Source organism: Rutidosis leptorrhynchoides, chromosome 3 (assembly GCF_046630445.1).
Source record: "Rutidosis leptorrhynchoides isolate AG116_Rl617_1_P2 chromosome 3, CSIRO_AGI_Rlap_v1, whole genome shotgun sequence".
NCBI lineage: Eukaryota > Viridiplantae > Streptophyta > Magnoliopsida > Asterales > Asteraceae > Rutidosis > Rutidosis leptorrhynchoides.
The window spans coordinates 305,316,321-305,332,863 of record NC_092335.1 but is presented as its reverse complement, the minus strand read 5'-3'; the positions used below and the strand labels follow the sequence as shown (position 1 = coordinate 305,332,863).

Here is a 16,543-nt window from a genome sequence, read left to right as displayed (position 1 = left end):
GTGGTAGAGAGTTTCTGAGTAATGCAGAGCATTCTTCACTCAGTGGAATTTTATTAGAGTCTGGTATCCTCTCCATTGTAGAAAGAAGCCTTCAGATGTATCTCTTCTGGTTGGGAACTTTGGACATAGTTTCCAGGAATCTTTCATCAAGTTTGAAGAAATCAAGCTTGGATGGTTCTTCTTATAGCCTTCCAGGATAAGGTACGCGAACTGGAGTTTCAGGGGTCAGCTTCTGAGTATATGTCGATTTGTTCTTGAGCCTAGCTGACCTTCTCCGTGGTTCTTCCTCTGGGATTACGGAATCCATTTGCTTTGCTTCTTCTATGTGGGGATTTTGGATAGTATTACGTGGCAATCTTCCCTGCGGTCGGGTTTCAAGGCGTTGTGATAACTGTCCGAGCTGCGTTTCCAAACTTTTGAGCAGAGCCAATTGATTTCTCATTAGTATCTCTGTCTGATCTTGTCTGGCTGCAGTTCTCTGATTTAACTGTTGTTGTCCTTGAATGAACTGAGTTAATTGATCATCAGCTCCGAGAGCGGGGTTTGTTGCTTTTGTAATCTGGGTGGTAGGGGAATTTTCCTCAACTAGGGGACCAGTGAGTGAAAGTGGTTGATCGTAGGTCAATTGAGATTGTTGGGCTGGATAAGGTGGATAGCGATAGCAGAAAGGTTGATTGCTTCGCTGAAATTGATTAACCCTAGGTGGTTGATTGAATCCGGGATTTGATGGACGAGCTGGGTATTGAACGTAACAGACTGAACCGTCAGGGTTTTCGTACTCAACTTGATATTCTTCAGTGGGTTGCGGGTTGGTACAATTAGCACAAGCCTGAGCTTAGTTAACCTGCTGTGGCTGCGTCTTCAATTCTCCGAGTTGTTTAGCAAGAGATTCCATCTTATCCGTGAGGGATTTGATGGCCTCCGTTTGATTGTTAAGTGCAGAGAGTGGGGCAGATGATGAAGTTGTTTCACCACTGTTCCAGTCATGATGCATTATCATGTTCTTAAGCAATTCCCATGCTTCGTCTGCGGTTTGGTTCATCATATTTCCTTGAGCTGCTGCATCGATCGTCATCCTATGATTTACCGTAAGATCATTGTAGAAGGTACAGATTTGGGCTGACCGTTCTAGCTGGTGATTAGGGCATTTCTTCAGCAGGGTTTTGAATCGCTCCCATGCAGTGTAAAGAGATTCATCATAACTTTGTTTGAAGTTAATGATGTCATTCTTCAGTTTGGTTTGTTTAGAAGGAGGGAAATATTTGGTTAGGAATTTAGTAGCCATCTCCGTCCATGACGTGATGGAATCTTTTTCCAGTCCTTCAAACTAAGTTTGAGCATGATGAGTGAGAGAATAGGGGAACAAGTATAGCCGGACTATATCTTGTCCTATCCCTGGCTGTTTGTAGGAGTTTGAAAGAGATATGAATTTATCAAGGTGAGAATTAGGATCGTCGTTTGGTAATCCATGAAAGTGACAGCTATTCTAGATGAGCTGGATGATGTGATGTTTTAACTCGAACGAGTGTCCTTGAATCTCTGGAAATCTGATTGGTCCTCCTCGACCTTCAATCGAGGGTTTGGTGTATTCTGCTAAAGTAACGCGTAACGCCATTTGATTTCTGATTCGTGCTTCCTTGCGTGCTTTAGAGATTATTGCGTCTGGATCAGGTACGAATAACAACGGCCCTGGTCTAGATCGGGTTTGGGTCATACACTGGGTATGCCTTTTTGTTTTTACTTTTTGGCAAATAAACTAAGATAATCTATAGTAAGCTAAACTAGTCTAAGGTAATCTAATTCTAAGGTAATCTAATTTTATCTAGTTTGATCTAAGGTAGTCTAAAGTAATCTAAGGTAATCTAATTTAATTAACTAACTACCCTACGGTTGAATATGTTTTTAGTTCTGGCTACTGATTCCCTGGTATTTTGGTAACAGAGCTCCGCACGAACTATTCAACAAACCAGGTGGCCAGGCCGACTACGGAGAGGCAGGATCCTTTTGGTCCCAATATAATTGGCGACTGTTCGGAAAATCTAACAACCAAGTCCGTGTATAATTGTCTTTCTTAGACACCACTAAATGCTTGTGAATATGTTTGATAGAGAGCAGTATTGCCTGATACCAGTTCCCCGGCAGCGGCACCAAAAACTTAGTACTCTCTCGTGATATGGCCGAAACGGACGGTTTTTATTTGCGCGGTGTCGTCGGGCCGAGGCTCGCCAGGATCAGCCACTCATGGGAGAGGGTACTGTTTTAAATTTATATTTAGCAAAAACCTAAATCTTACTACTCCTTATAAGTAAGGGAAGTATGACCTAGAGTCGTATTTTTGAGATATTAATAGAATCGAACCTATATTTAAGCCTAAGATAGTTAGGGAGTAGTGGTTATTTAATTTGGGATTTTCTAATTTATAAGACAGATAAAGTAAATACGATAAAATTTGTAATTCAGATAAGGTTAAAGTGAGTGCATACTATGACTTCATCAGTTATTCTGCTGAGATTATGGAATGCTGGCTCATGAATAGGCAGAGGCCTTGTATTCATTACACTGGTCCTAAACGCCCATGTCATAAGACATGTCACTGGGTATTGCGTTAGGCTTGAAGATTCTGAATAGACAGCAACGTCCCTTACCCCTGACGCCCGTGCAGTCTGACTACAGGCATACACGTTCAGACGGCTCATCCAATTGAGCGACTCGGTTGGGTGACGTATTAACATTCTAAAATGGTCTAAACTTTCTTAAGCATAATAGAATACATGGTTTACCATATCCGAGAGACGTGATGTGTTTCAATGCTTTCGTTAATGATCGGTTTTGAAAGATAGTTAGGCCCTTAAAAAGAGTTCAACCATAAAGAACACCATGGCCAAGTCAAGCTGATTTCCATGAACACGTTCAGTTATCCTAACGGTCCAATCCTTTATGTGTCTAAACAAACAGTTCCTTAATTAACTAAGAATTCCTCAAGCGGGGTGCAATGCTTGAGACCGCGTTATGGTGCAGTGTACTGGTCAACACTAACCGGGTTCCATGGCCTTACTTAGCAGAGGTACAGCTTACAACAACCGTTGTCCTTCAGCGTACACGTACGAAGTTTATATGCTTGGTGACTGCACTAGCATGGTCTAGGACCGACAATGTACTAAGGGTCTAGTAAGATGTTTCACTACGAAAGAGTCCTCAGTCGAAATTCAAAGCTTGATAGACTTACTACAACCGGTGTGCCTCAGTCGATCTTACGTTGCATCCGATAGACTTCTCTTACCAAGGGGTGACACAGATAGTGTACTCTGAATCGGGGTTTGCGACTTCCCAATAACAGAGCCTATAACTACGTTCTATTAGTTGGAAAAGCGATTGAGTTTAAAGCATAATCGGAAAGCATTTCGAAAGCATACACAAACCATAATATTATTTTGGCATTATAACTGCTTACATCATAGCATACACTAAAGATAACTACTCGCTAATCATGGCAACAATATAATAAAACATTATATAAGATAAAGGATAGAAGTACCAGTAGATTTAACGAGTTCTGAATACAAAAGTGACAACTTTAAGACTCCAGACTGCTCCTAATACAATCTTCAGCGTTCTTCTCCGGGTACTAGGTTTCCCGCACAGAGTCGAAGGCCTTGAGAGTATGACTAATATTGTACAAGAAAGAGAAAGAAGTGAATTGAAGTGTCTGTTGGAATGAATGACAAAGACCCTTTAAATAAGCAAAGTTTTTGCCTGCAAATGGCTGGCAAGCCGTATGGCAGGCCGTTTGACAGGCCGTATTTGGCAAGCCGTTTGCTTGACAGCCCTTTTCTTGGGGCCGTTTGCTGGGCTGTTTGGTAGGCCGTACGCCATAATGGCAAGCCGTATAGCAGGCCGTTTTTGGTGCTGGTCAGCCTTGATTCACTGGATCGTAACTTGATTTCTTGTCTTTTACCGATTTTGCTCTAGAATCTTCATTTTAGCTCCGATTCTCTTGATTCTTTTTGCACCGCCTTCGTAATTACTTGTTCTTCAATTCTAACCGACGAAGTGGGTATTTTGCCGATAAAGTTCGAATCTTTCTTGTTTTTGGGCCTTAATACCGGGGTAAAAACGTGACTTTTTAGCCGATATCAACATGCATACGCTAGTGATAGCACCTTTGGATTCAAACTTAATGTTTACATGCATACACGATTGATAGCAACCGTGATTTTTAACTTGTATTATGTTGCAAGTTATCTCATTTATACTTTAAAACTTTTGTAAACTTAAACTTGTTGTCGAACCGTTTGGTAACTTAAAACTTTGCAAGTCTTACACGTTTCAAATGAATGCGACATAATTTTGGTCAAACGCGTCTCATTTAGGGACTATGACCACGTAACGGGACCTAAGTTAACGGTGCCGTCAATGACGATTTTGGCAGGTGGTTACAGATGGTATCAGAGCGTTGGTTGTAGAGAACTAGGATATGCATTAGTGTGTCTGACAGAGTCGTTAGGACGCATTAGTGAATCTAGACTACAACAGGATAGTTAACCATTGCATTCTGACTTGCATTTGCTATAGATAGCACTTACTTGACTACTTGTGCATTTATACTTGAATCTTCTTAGGTGAACTTTTAATGGTACCAAACTTTCATCATACGAATCCGTATTCTGCCACTTACTGGTAACACACGTAAATTCGAGATTCATACGCGCAAGGATGACAACGACTTCATTAGTCACACTAATCAGGGAACTCTGCCTCCCAGGTTGTTATTCACCACCGTCCCGACTTACTATCCACACGTGCTGTAAAGTTTCCACCACTATGGCAATCATTAACCACTACCGATGTACACCGATGTTCTTCACTATCTACCACTTCTTGTTACTACCATCACTACTCTAGGTGAGTATCGTCATCACTACTTACCACTACGGTTGCGTACTATTCGTTATCATAATTCATTACTCATTTCGTACCTAAAGACATTATTGGTTGACTTGAACCGCATTGACGTGTACAATCGTTTATACACTTCCCTCAGGAAACGCTTCTTCAGAGTTGCACAAATTCTTTCGATTTAATACGAGTCACGTTAGAGATGCCGTTACACTTTGTTCATTTTAAATCTTCACGATTACACGAACTTGATTTTGTGGAGTGATGTGGGAATGGAGGTATGAGTTAGCATAATATAACGATACTCGATCAACGTAGTTATATTATGGTAAGTCGTACCAAAGTTCTAATGACTCGTGATGGTGATTGGACTCGATCCACCTAATCACCATCATGTGCCATGTACATGACTTCATTTTTCTTGTTGGACATCCGAAAACTTCGAGAATATTGATAACAACCATACCAAGGACACACCTTCGATTATTGCCGCACCATATTTATGCTTCCGAATGAATGGCAAATTCTTTCAACTTCAAACATATGTTACACGTGTATACTATCTCGTCTTCGCACACTTTTATCGACGAACTATGAAACGCTTGATATGCTCACATCGAGGCGGAAACTTCTCTCGCATTACACTCGTACTTCCGTGTAAGGAAAACCTTTATCTAAATTCTCAATGGAGAGAGAGACTCTTCACGTTATACTAGTATTCGCCACGGGGGTGAATAGTCCTAACAAACGTTTTCAGAAACCGATAAGAAACTTGTCCCATCAAACATTTTTTTCAGAAACCGACAAGATGGGAAAAACTTGTACAACTATACATTATAGGAATGCTATCTCGACACGGTGTGCCTTTGTCATTTGTTTCGGATCGAGATGCTCGTTTCACTTCTAGATTTCGGAGTGCCTTACAAGAAGCCTTGCGAACACGTTTAAACATGAGTACCGCACATCATCCACAAAACGACGGATCAAGCAAACATACGATTCAAACCTTGGAAAACATATCACGAACTTGTATTGTTGCCTTTAATTGATTCGTCTTACAACGATAGTTATCATTCGAGTATTAACGTCGCACCTTTTCGAAACTTTATATAGCCGCAAATGTCGTTCTCCTATTCGTTGGACCGAAGTAGGTGACAAGCAAATCACTGGACCCGAACTCATTCATGAAATAACTGTTAAGATCGTTCAAATCCAAGAAAGACCTAAGACGGCCCGTAATCACCACTATGCCGATGTTAGACGTAAGCCTCTCGAATTCCTAGTGGGTGACCGCGTAATATTAAATATCGCACCTTGGAAAGGTGTAATCCGTTTCGTAAAACGTAGAATGCTAAATCCGCGATGTTCTGATCCTTATGAAATCTTGAGGCGTATTGGACCCGTTGCTTACCGTTTCGAACTTCCAACTCAAACAAATTCCGTTCATCCTACATTCTGTGTATCAAACTTAAAGACGTGTCTTGTGAAAAAAGAACTTGTTATCCTTTTCGATGAGCTTACTATCGATGACAACCATCACTTCCTAGGAGAACTGTGAATCGTGAAATCAAACTTTAAAACAACGTAAAATTCCGACCGTCAAAGTTCATTGGAATGCCCAAGGAAGTACCTTCACTCATTCGTAGAATTGGCAACGCAAGATTTCGAGGAAAAAACGACGACTACTACTTCCAACTAAATTTCGGGACGAAATTTCTTTTTTTTTTTTTGGTAAGGGTTTTTACCCGGTGAATATTATTTCAAAAAATAATAAAAGATACAAGAAAGCACAACGATCACATGTACGCCTTGAGGCCTCACAAACAACCATAAAAATAAAACTAGCTAGACCCACCCATCAAAAAAGGACTAGCAAAACCTATAACACGATCGACACACCTAAATTAGGACCTTAACAAAATAGGCTTCCAATTTACAACCAACCCGATTTCATGCTGAACGGGGCCGTTATCTTAGAAGCATTCTTCTCTGCCATAAACTTGCTTGTTTCCCCTTCTTCGGGTTCTATATCACTAAGATCATCTACTAAAGTAAACGCAGGATTAGGATTATGAACTTGTTTATCCTTACTCATTTCAGTTTCTGAACTTCATTTATTCTCATCATGAGTCTTCTTCGGACGATATACCACTTTTGGTTTTGGTTTACCAACACTAAAACCCGCTTTGTTCCCCTTATTATGCGCCATACCTGCAACTCCTTTTCCTTTCTTCCTTTTCACTTCCTGGAAACCATCTTCTGATAGCTTAATCCTGTCAACCATATTAGGTTCTTTCACTGCTTCAATAACAATAACTTTAGGACATTGATTATCCTTGTGGCCGAACACTTTACAGCACGAACATCTCGGAGGCTTCCACTCATATTCCACACGAACAGTATCAATCGTGTAGCCCTTTCCTTCTATGTTTGGAGTAGCTACCTTTATGGTTTCTTTAAAATCAGTCACGGCCGATATTTCGACTAGCGCCCGAGCAAAATTTGGACGACCCCAAGCTTCCACACACATAGAACTCGTATACGAGTCCAACATCTTAGGATGGCCCACCTTAGATGCGATTAAACTAAGTCCATCCTCCGTGAACCCCACAATAGGAATGTCATGTAGTTTAACCCACAATGGCACTTTTGTAAGGTTCTCTTTCGTCAAAGATACACTCGAAGACCACTTATTAAGAATTATTGGAATGTTCCGTATTATCCATGGTCCATGTTCTAAAACATCCATCAATCCTTTCTCGGTGGAGAATTTAAAAAAGAAGAATCCTTTGGAATTCATCATCGTCTTTTCTATACCGAATTTCATCCAAACATTCATGGCATAATTCTGAACCACCTGAAAAGCTATACGATTACCAATGAAGTATCCGTATAGAGTATTCCTATAGCGATCCGAAACTTCAACCACTGATGCCATAGGAAGTATTACATCTACATCCTCATCATCTATGTTTTCTTGTTCCAAAAACCTAAAGTTAACCTTTTTCTGTTTTTGCTCGCCAGCTGTAGCTTGAAGGTAGGATCCATGTTTCATTGTTTGAGTGTTACGAACTGGAGATGGGACCTTCTCTTCCACATTTTTTTGTTGATCGTGAACAGGAGTGCGACTCTCTGTAGTGTTGTTATTTAGAACCTCATCAGATGAATCATTATCCGTATAAACACTCACCAAATCATCATGATTAGTTCTATCCCCTTCAACAGCCCCATCGAATTCCTTCGATTCGGGTTTAGGACCAGTAATATGAATATCTTCACCACCCCTGCTATCTTTGGTAGGAGATGAATCTCTAAAAGGAGAATTAACTTCCTCCTTATTATTATCATCAATCCTCCTGCTCTTAAGAACGTCTACCAAAGATTCATCATCATTAGATGACTTCTCAACAGAATGCACATTCGGTTTTTCAAAAAACCCATTGTTAGTTTCAAGATTACACAAACCTGTATCTTGAATCTCCACATTACCAGCTGGTTCTTGAACTTGATTCCCACTAGAACCAGAATTCATCTTCTTTACATCATCAACACTTCTTGTCGATGTCTCCTCATCTGCTAAGGTATTTGATACATTCCCCGTACCCTCCTCCGAATTTTCTCCACCAATTAATCGACTTCGTAACGCCCTTTTCGCTGATGCCGGGATACCCTTCTTTTTCCCACCGTAATTCTTTCCCATGCCAGACAATCACAATGATTAAAGCATGAAGAATTTATCAGAATTGATATTGAGAAGGATCGATCAATTGGATGATCAGATCAATTAGACAAATCAAACTGTTAAGATTCAGTTTGAACACAACTTTTGTGGGAGAGAAAAAGAGCCGACGGACGAAATTTCTTTTAAGGTGTAGGTAATGTAACATCCCGATTTTTCCGTTAAATTTATTTTAACACCGTCTTTTTTTTTTAAATAATATCTTTAAAATATAAATTCGTATCCCCCATTAATAAGTGTTTCCAATATTTTTCGTTATTTAATTTTAACATCTCCCGTTTATTCTCGCGTATTTAAAATAATTCGTTTGGTTAATTCACGCGCCCGGTTTAAACTCGAGGGACCAAAGTTGGCTAGTGGGCAAACTAGTTGACTAGGTCAACTAGTCAACCCACCATCTCCACCATTCATTCATTTCTTCCACCTCCCACCTCTTTACTACTTCCATTTTCTCTCATTTTCTTCAAACAAAGATTCATCATCCATTTCCAATCTAGCAATCAAACATCAAAACGAATTGTACTTTTGTGATCCTTGCATCATCCTCTTCAATTTGGTACCAATTTCATAGCTTGGGGTAAGCTTTTCAAAATCTCTAATTTTCATAAATTTGACCTTTCGACTTGAAATGGTGTTCATTAGTGTCTATGGCTCATTGTGATGTCGTGTATGTAATTTGTATGCTCGATCTTGTTATTTGGTGTAACTTGCATGAACACTTGAAATGTGTTAGTTTAATCTTTGATTTTGATTGATTAAATGTTGTTAGATGTTAAACCTTATGTGTTAAAAGTGTTACTAGCATCATTAGCTTCGTTTTGGTATGTTGGATGACATGAAAACCTTACATTAACATGATTATCGATTTTGTGATTTTTGGTTAGGGTTTGATAGATTTTAAAACGAACTTTTGATGCATTAAATGCTTTGTAATGTTTTCGGAGAGTGTTTAGTTGTATTGTATGCGTAATTACCTACGAAACGGCATATTATATGTGTGTAGTAGGTTCCTGAATCATGAAATGCGTTTTACGAACTTGAAACTTTGATAATGAACTTTTAACGATCATTCGACAAGGATTTTGTTGTTGTAAATGCTAGTTTTGATTGATTATATGTGTTTAATTGTATTCCTTGTCAAAATATCTTTCCAACGATATAAGATACGTGTCTTAAGTGTTTTCGGTTCATAAATTGCGTTTGATTGAAGTTTGGCTCGACACTTAGAAACTTTTCAGCAACTCATCAGGTCTGTTGTTTTGGACGCCGTCCCACACCTTGGACGCCGTCCAAGCCTTCATTGCTGGACACTGTCCAGCCATTTTGGACGCCATCCAAATAAACTGCAGATTTCTGCTTCGCTTGGTCGTTTACCGTTTCATTCTAACTATGCTACGCACCTCCGATTAACATGAAACTTGGCCAACATGCTCATATATGATTATATAACTTAGAAAAATTGTCAGATACCCGACCCGACCCCGTTGACTTTGACCAAATTTGACTTTTAGTCAAACTTGACCAAACACTTATGCAATCGTTTTAACGTGCTTTTACACTTATATCTTGCATGAAACTTGACAACTTGATTCACATACTATATTAATCGAGCCGTAACGAGCCATAGGACTAATTGAACACATTTCGCCCGCCATTGTGTCGTAACCCGTAATTGATACAACTTATTTGTTTAGGTCAAGGCTAAACAACTTTCATTGCACAACGTTTAATTACAAGTACTTTGGCATGCAACTACGGTGAGATCATAGTCCCATCCTTTCAACAACTTTTATACTTTTAAATCATGAGATGAGAAACATATACGTATCATACTTTTATGCTTTGAACACAAGTACGAAAACAAACATTCCACAACGAGTTAGAACAAAAAGCCTCAATTCAATTATCATTAGTTACACTTGCAGGGTGTAAGCGCGAAATTATGTTGTGTAGCCATACGGGTTTGACGAACCCTCATTCGGACGGTTCGCTACCGTTAGCGGATGAAATGTAATTTTATCGTGTATAGTGTAGGTTCTAACATTATGATTCAGATGTACCATTCAGTAAAACCTTGATAATTGGGTGCTCGACATACAAACAACATCTTTGGAATGCAAACGATTTGGAAAATCAACTTATACTAAATCTTGTGGTTCAAAAACAACGTTTACAAATACACCTATGATTTCACCAACGTTTTTCGTTGACAGTTTTCTATATGTTTCTCAGGTTCATACTTGGCTACTTGATACATGCTTCCGCACACTTTGATTATTTGCTTGGAGTCAAGCATACATGCATACGCTACTGATAGCACTTTTGGATTCAAACTTAATGTTTACATGCATACGCGATTGATAGCAACCGTGATTTTCAACTTATATTATGTCGCAAGTTAATTCATTTATACTTTACAACTTTTGTAAACTTAAACTTGTTGTCGAATCGTTTGGTAACTTAAAACTTTGCAAGTCTTATACGTTTCAAATGAATGCGACATAATTTTGGTCAAACGCGTCTCATTTAGGGACTATGATCACGTAACAGGACCTAAGTTAACGGCGCCGTTAATGACGATTTTGGCGGGTCGTTACAACTCCACACTACAACTAAATTTTTGGCTACAATTTTACGAACCATATGGTATAAATTTTGGGTAAAACACCAATTATCGGAAAAACACCACGAAATCAAAACCAAATCAATTATTATTTTTGAATCTATGACGATCTACTGCCCAATTCTTTAATCTATGGAACAGATTTAATTACATTTAACCTTCTTCATCAATCAATAATTGGTGTCGTGTTTACTCAGCCACATTGGAGCATATATCATTTAATACATATGTTGTTTTCTACCATCCTCGCGCTTAAACGCTAATAAGGTATGTCGATTACAAGCACACCTGCCTTTGATTTGAATCCTAAACGCAAAAATTTCGAATTAACGTGGTTGATTTTTATCCAATAATTATGGTTTATGTAAAGAAAACACTTGCTGGATTTAAGTTGTTGATATTTTTTAATATAATTATGGTTTATACGATTTGATGTTCAGTAAGGTATGTTAGATTAATACAAATGTAATTATAATTTTGTTTTTTTTGTTTTTTTTTGTTTTTTTTTGTTTTTGTTTTGCACTCAAAGTGTATGATAAAATGCTTCAATGAAATATAAAAGCTTAAAGTATGTTTGAATTCATCTCCTATCAGTTTTCAGTTTGAATTCAGAGTTTAATTGATGTTCTATTAAACAATTCATTTTTTCCACCAATTTATATCACATAAATAGTCATTTTTTTTTACAAATAATGATATTTGCTTTATTACTAATTCATGGGTAACTGGTAACAGAAGTACTCTCATTGCCTGTGTCACAACGTTGATCAACAATTCGGAGTAAAGCTGGTTGGATTCAAAGTTTGTAAGTCGAGGTATTTTCTAAGCACAACCTTCAAATGTCATCAAAAAACCAATATCTCTGTTCATATTTACATTGCATCGACTAAGAAAGAATTTTAAAAAATTAATTGTAATAAATTAACCTAGAAAAATTATAAAAGATTCATTGTTTCTATTTCAATTGCCCATCAATTTTCTTTAGAAACGATTCTGTTTAGCACGGGTCAGACTCCATCAAGTCAGATTGACCCACCCACTTTGAATTCCTTTTTAAAAATATATTTATTGCTAATGCTTTACTTACAGTCACGAAGGTTTATTCTTATTTTTAGTTTATGGTGTTGGTGTAATTGTATTGATTAAAACGAATTTTATTCTTATACTAAACTCAGTGCAACAACTTATAAAATTAGGTTTCGACATTTTAAACATCAGGTTTGAGCTTATTTGGTTAAGGTGGGAAGGTGTGATCCATTTGAGTCATAATTGTCTATTTTGACCCGTTTGTATTATTTTTTAAAATTTGAAGCTTTCAACATGTTTAGAATGTCATTTTAGAGTTAGGAACTGATTTTTGGGTCACTCGAGTACTTTGGATAAGAATTTGAGTTGTTAACTAAATTTCGTGTCATTTTGGTCTAAAATATTTATCAATTGTTGGAGTACATTCATCTTATATGTAAAATTATATGAGTATAGTGGTCTTAATTTTAAGTTAAGTTATGTATCATTGACTTACTTGGGTCAGACAAATACTAACTACATAGGCATTGTAGGTTTTATATGTAGTTATCATTATTGAGGATTGTGCAGTTTAATGAGATGAATAATATGACATGGATTTTTATAACTTCTGGAAATTTCATAGATGGAATAGAGTTATAATCGTACATTACGATGTTGATTCTTGCATCTGCTCATGCTAATGAGTTGCCTCATTGTGGACTTAAAGTTGACTTACAAACTTAGATGTAGATATTGATGTGTTTAAGTTGTATTGCAGTAGGTTTTGATGTGTTTTTCTCATATCATCGGGTCTTAGGTGCAGTAGGTTTGGATGTGCTCAAATGTCATATTATGTAAAAAGAAGTACCTGTCATGGGCTCTTACTAATCCCTTATCATCTGACTCTATATTGTTAATTATATATTGTTTTTCAATTAATTATATGAAACGAATGTGGAAGGATGTATGTATTGGTGTTGCATCCTAATTGCAAACTAATGTAGAGAGATGCATGTATAATTAAATTATCATATAGATTCTTACCTAAGTTAAATGCTTGAGATAGACAAATGTGATTGTATTCAAAAAATTTAGTGTTCTTTTTTTTAATAATTATATAAGAACACTTTTATGTCAGTAATACTTTACATATAAAATTTTGATTTAAGAATGATATAAGTAATTATATACCAACCAATCAGTTTCATGTAAAAAGGTGAACTGATGTATTTCAGTTTTGATTTCGAATCTGGTTGAACAACGATTGTACAAATCGTATCAAAGTAACTGTCATACGAGGTATTTTTGGTTTTCAACTGAATTGTTGCTTTATTTTCTCGGCTCAGTTTTGGGTTTCGCATTATATATTCGTCCTCTATATAGATTGTTATTTTGTTTTTTTGTGTCAAATTCGTTTTAAATGATACAGACCATTTCAGGTATACATTGCGGTTTGAAAGTAAACTAGATATCTATCTCTTTACTTCAACAGGGTCTGAATTCAATTTATGTTGTTTCATCTTGAATATCTTCAATACTTAATGCAAAAGGGTGTGAATTGGCTCTCCTTATGTCAACAAATGTGTTTTGATTGCAGGTAGATGGAGTATCGTATATGCATTTTCAGAAGATGGAAGTAGGCTTGTGCAGCGGGTGGTTGACCCATCTTGGGTGATTGGCGCAGGTAATTAGAATTCCTTTTTATAAAATTTTTTTATATGCATATCTTTTGTTGTTAAACCTATGTTTCCATTGATGGCTAATATAACCTTATTGAAGCTATATAAACTCTAAATTGATTTAGTGATTCATGCTAAAATAATGAAGTTTGGAACATCACAGTTCAAGATAAGTGATTTCGAATTTACAAGCTTTTTAACTTTTGAATGTGGTTCCATTTAGGTTTATGTAAAGTAAAGATTTGCCTTATCGAACCATACACTTAAATGCGATGGTTTTTGAAATGCTACTATGTGAATTAGTAATACCTATCACTGAACCAAAGAAATTTGTCTTATTGTATGATTTAAATTTAAATTGCGTAGCTAAACTTTATAACTTAGATAACTCATCATGTCTATTCTTATAAGGATATCTTTAATTTACAACTACTTGAGCAAATATTCGAAACATCAACGATCTAGGATTATTTATGAAGTTTTTTAAAGTAGGCAGTTATGGAATTATAAAGAAAATTGATAACTTCCGTGGATTCGATAGAAACATGACTATTACTTGTATGGTGTAGAAACCAAATACTATTTGTTTAGGTATAATGACAAAACCAAATATATTACATGTGTTGTTGAAATTAGCATTACATTGCTTTGATTCCTACGCTGGCTATAAAGATTCTCATGTGAAAGCTATTAACTTTAATACTCAGTATTTATTTATGGCCTATATACTGCTGCTTGTGCTTTTTGGGTTATAAAGTAATGAATTTTGGTATTTTGGGTCAACATTACTACTACTTTTTGTTTTTTTGTCAACAGTATACCTGCATATTCATATTGGGTTTTTGTTGCTGCAATTATTGGAGTATGGGTCAATTCCATCGTGATTATATTATCATGGGTCAATGTTTGTCTTATTTTTTGGAATTGGGTAAGTTTTGGTATGTTGTTACTTATATGGGTCTTTATGAATTATGTGATGCTGATATGGGTCTTTATGAATTCTGTGATTTGGGTCAACATTGTTGCTACACATTGTTAATGGATTTTGTTTGCTACCATACCAGTGTTTTGGCTACGGTTTACCACTATGTGTATGATATGGGTCATTATAGTTACTGGAAAGGATCCCTGGGTCATAATATACTTCTGTAGTAGTGTTTTGGGTCACTATTATCACCTTTGCTTCTATACTGATGATATGGGCCAAAGTTATTTATATAAGAATAATCTGGGTCAACAATGGTCATGGTTTGAGCTTTTTTACTTCTTGGTCAATATTAGATGTTTAATTTGAAGTATGATGGTTATAGTGATATTTCTTAGGTGGAAATTGCAAAGATATCATATCAACTTATGATTTTGGTGCTACTTGGATTGATCAAGGAAAAATATGGATTGTTAAATTGCAATGAGAATGAGTTGAGGCTTCAAAAATGTGTTATTTGGAGTCTTTTGATACTACCGGACTTATTTACTTTATATAGGTTTGGGTTTAAACTTGGTTTATCAACAGAATAGGTCTTATATGTGTCAAAATTATATTATTGTGATTTAGTGTATTGTTTTTCTTATTTGTAACTTTTACACTTATTTGTAACTTTTACACTAATTGCATATGGCACATGTAAAACTATTTTTTTACACTGATTACATATGGCACATGTAACTTTGTGATTTGGTAAGTAGTCATACGCATAGTTACGTAACTAAAAAGGGTATGATAAAGCTGAAAATAAGATTGATTGGGTGTTTGGCACATTCTATGGTTTATGAGTGAAGGATATTATTTTAGCTTTATATAGGTTAAATCATAGATTGATTGGAACTGTAATTTTAAGGTTAACTTGATTTTTGGGACACTGAAGTTTTCACACATATGTATTGTGAATGTATGAGCATAAATTTCTAATTACATATATCGATAGGTAGTATTATAGTTGATCAATATCAATACTAACGCGCTTTATATCTATATTGATGTTTTGCTCAATGATCCAAAAACTTCAATGCATTTGATGGATTGAAAAACATTGTTTGTTTGATTATATACCATGATGTTTTATTTTCAAGGTTCATTTGATATTGTCATCATTATCTTCTATTTTTATAATTAGTGTAAATAAAGCCATCCGTGCAACGCACCGGCTCTCAAAGTCTAGTTTTCAAATATATTGCACATTTGAGTGGTGCTATGGGTGTAAAGTCTCACAACATAATACATGTATTGCATTGTATTTAAAGTGGTGGATGATAAATGAGTCTTCTATTTTTTTTTCTCTATCTATACAGACAACTCACTACTAATTCTTTTTTCGTATAATCTTTAATAAAACTGTAATTTCACCTTAATACTTTCGTATCAAGATAACAATCTATCATAACGGTTTTAAACCAAATCCATGAATTCACGAGTCACTTAACTACTTGATCAGACCACTAACATCGTCATCTATTGGAAAAGCATCGAATGGACAGTTAGCAGAAGAAGAACTCTGCAAGCTGGTCATGGATGAATGTGAGTGAAGGCATGTACCCGATATGTGTGGGTCTCTTGGTTGAACACACAAAAAATCAAGTTGGTGATACTACAAAACAAAC

The 16,543-nt window shown here is 36.4% G+C and overlaps 1 long non-coding RNA gene across 1 annotated transcript; it reads left to right on the top strand.

The window, feature by feature from the left end:
* The first annotated feature begins 11,309 nt into the window (after positions 1–11,309).
* Positions 11,310–15,599, top strand: LOC139897434 (uncharacterized). Its single transcript, XR_011776572.1, has 4 exons — positions 11,310–11,525; positions 11,994–12,073; positions 13,864–13,950; positions 15,269–15,599. It is a non-coding gene; the product is annotated as an uncharacterized lncRNA (long non-coding RNA).
* Positions 15,600–16,543: the final 944 nt, after the last annotated feature.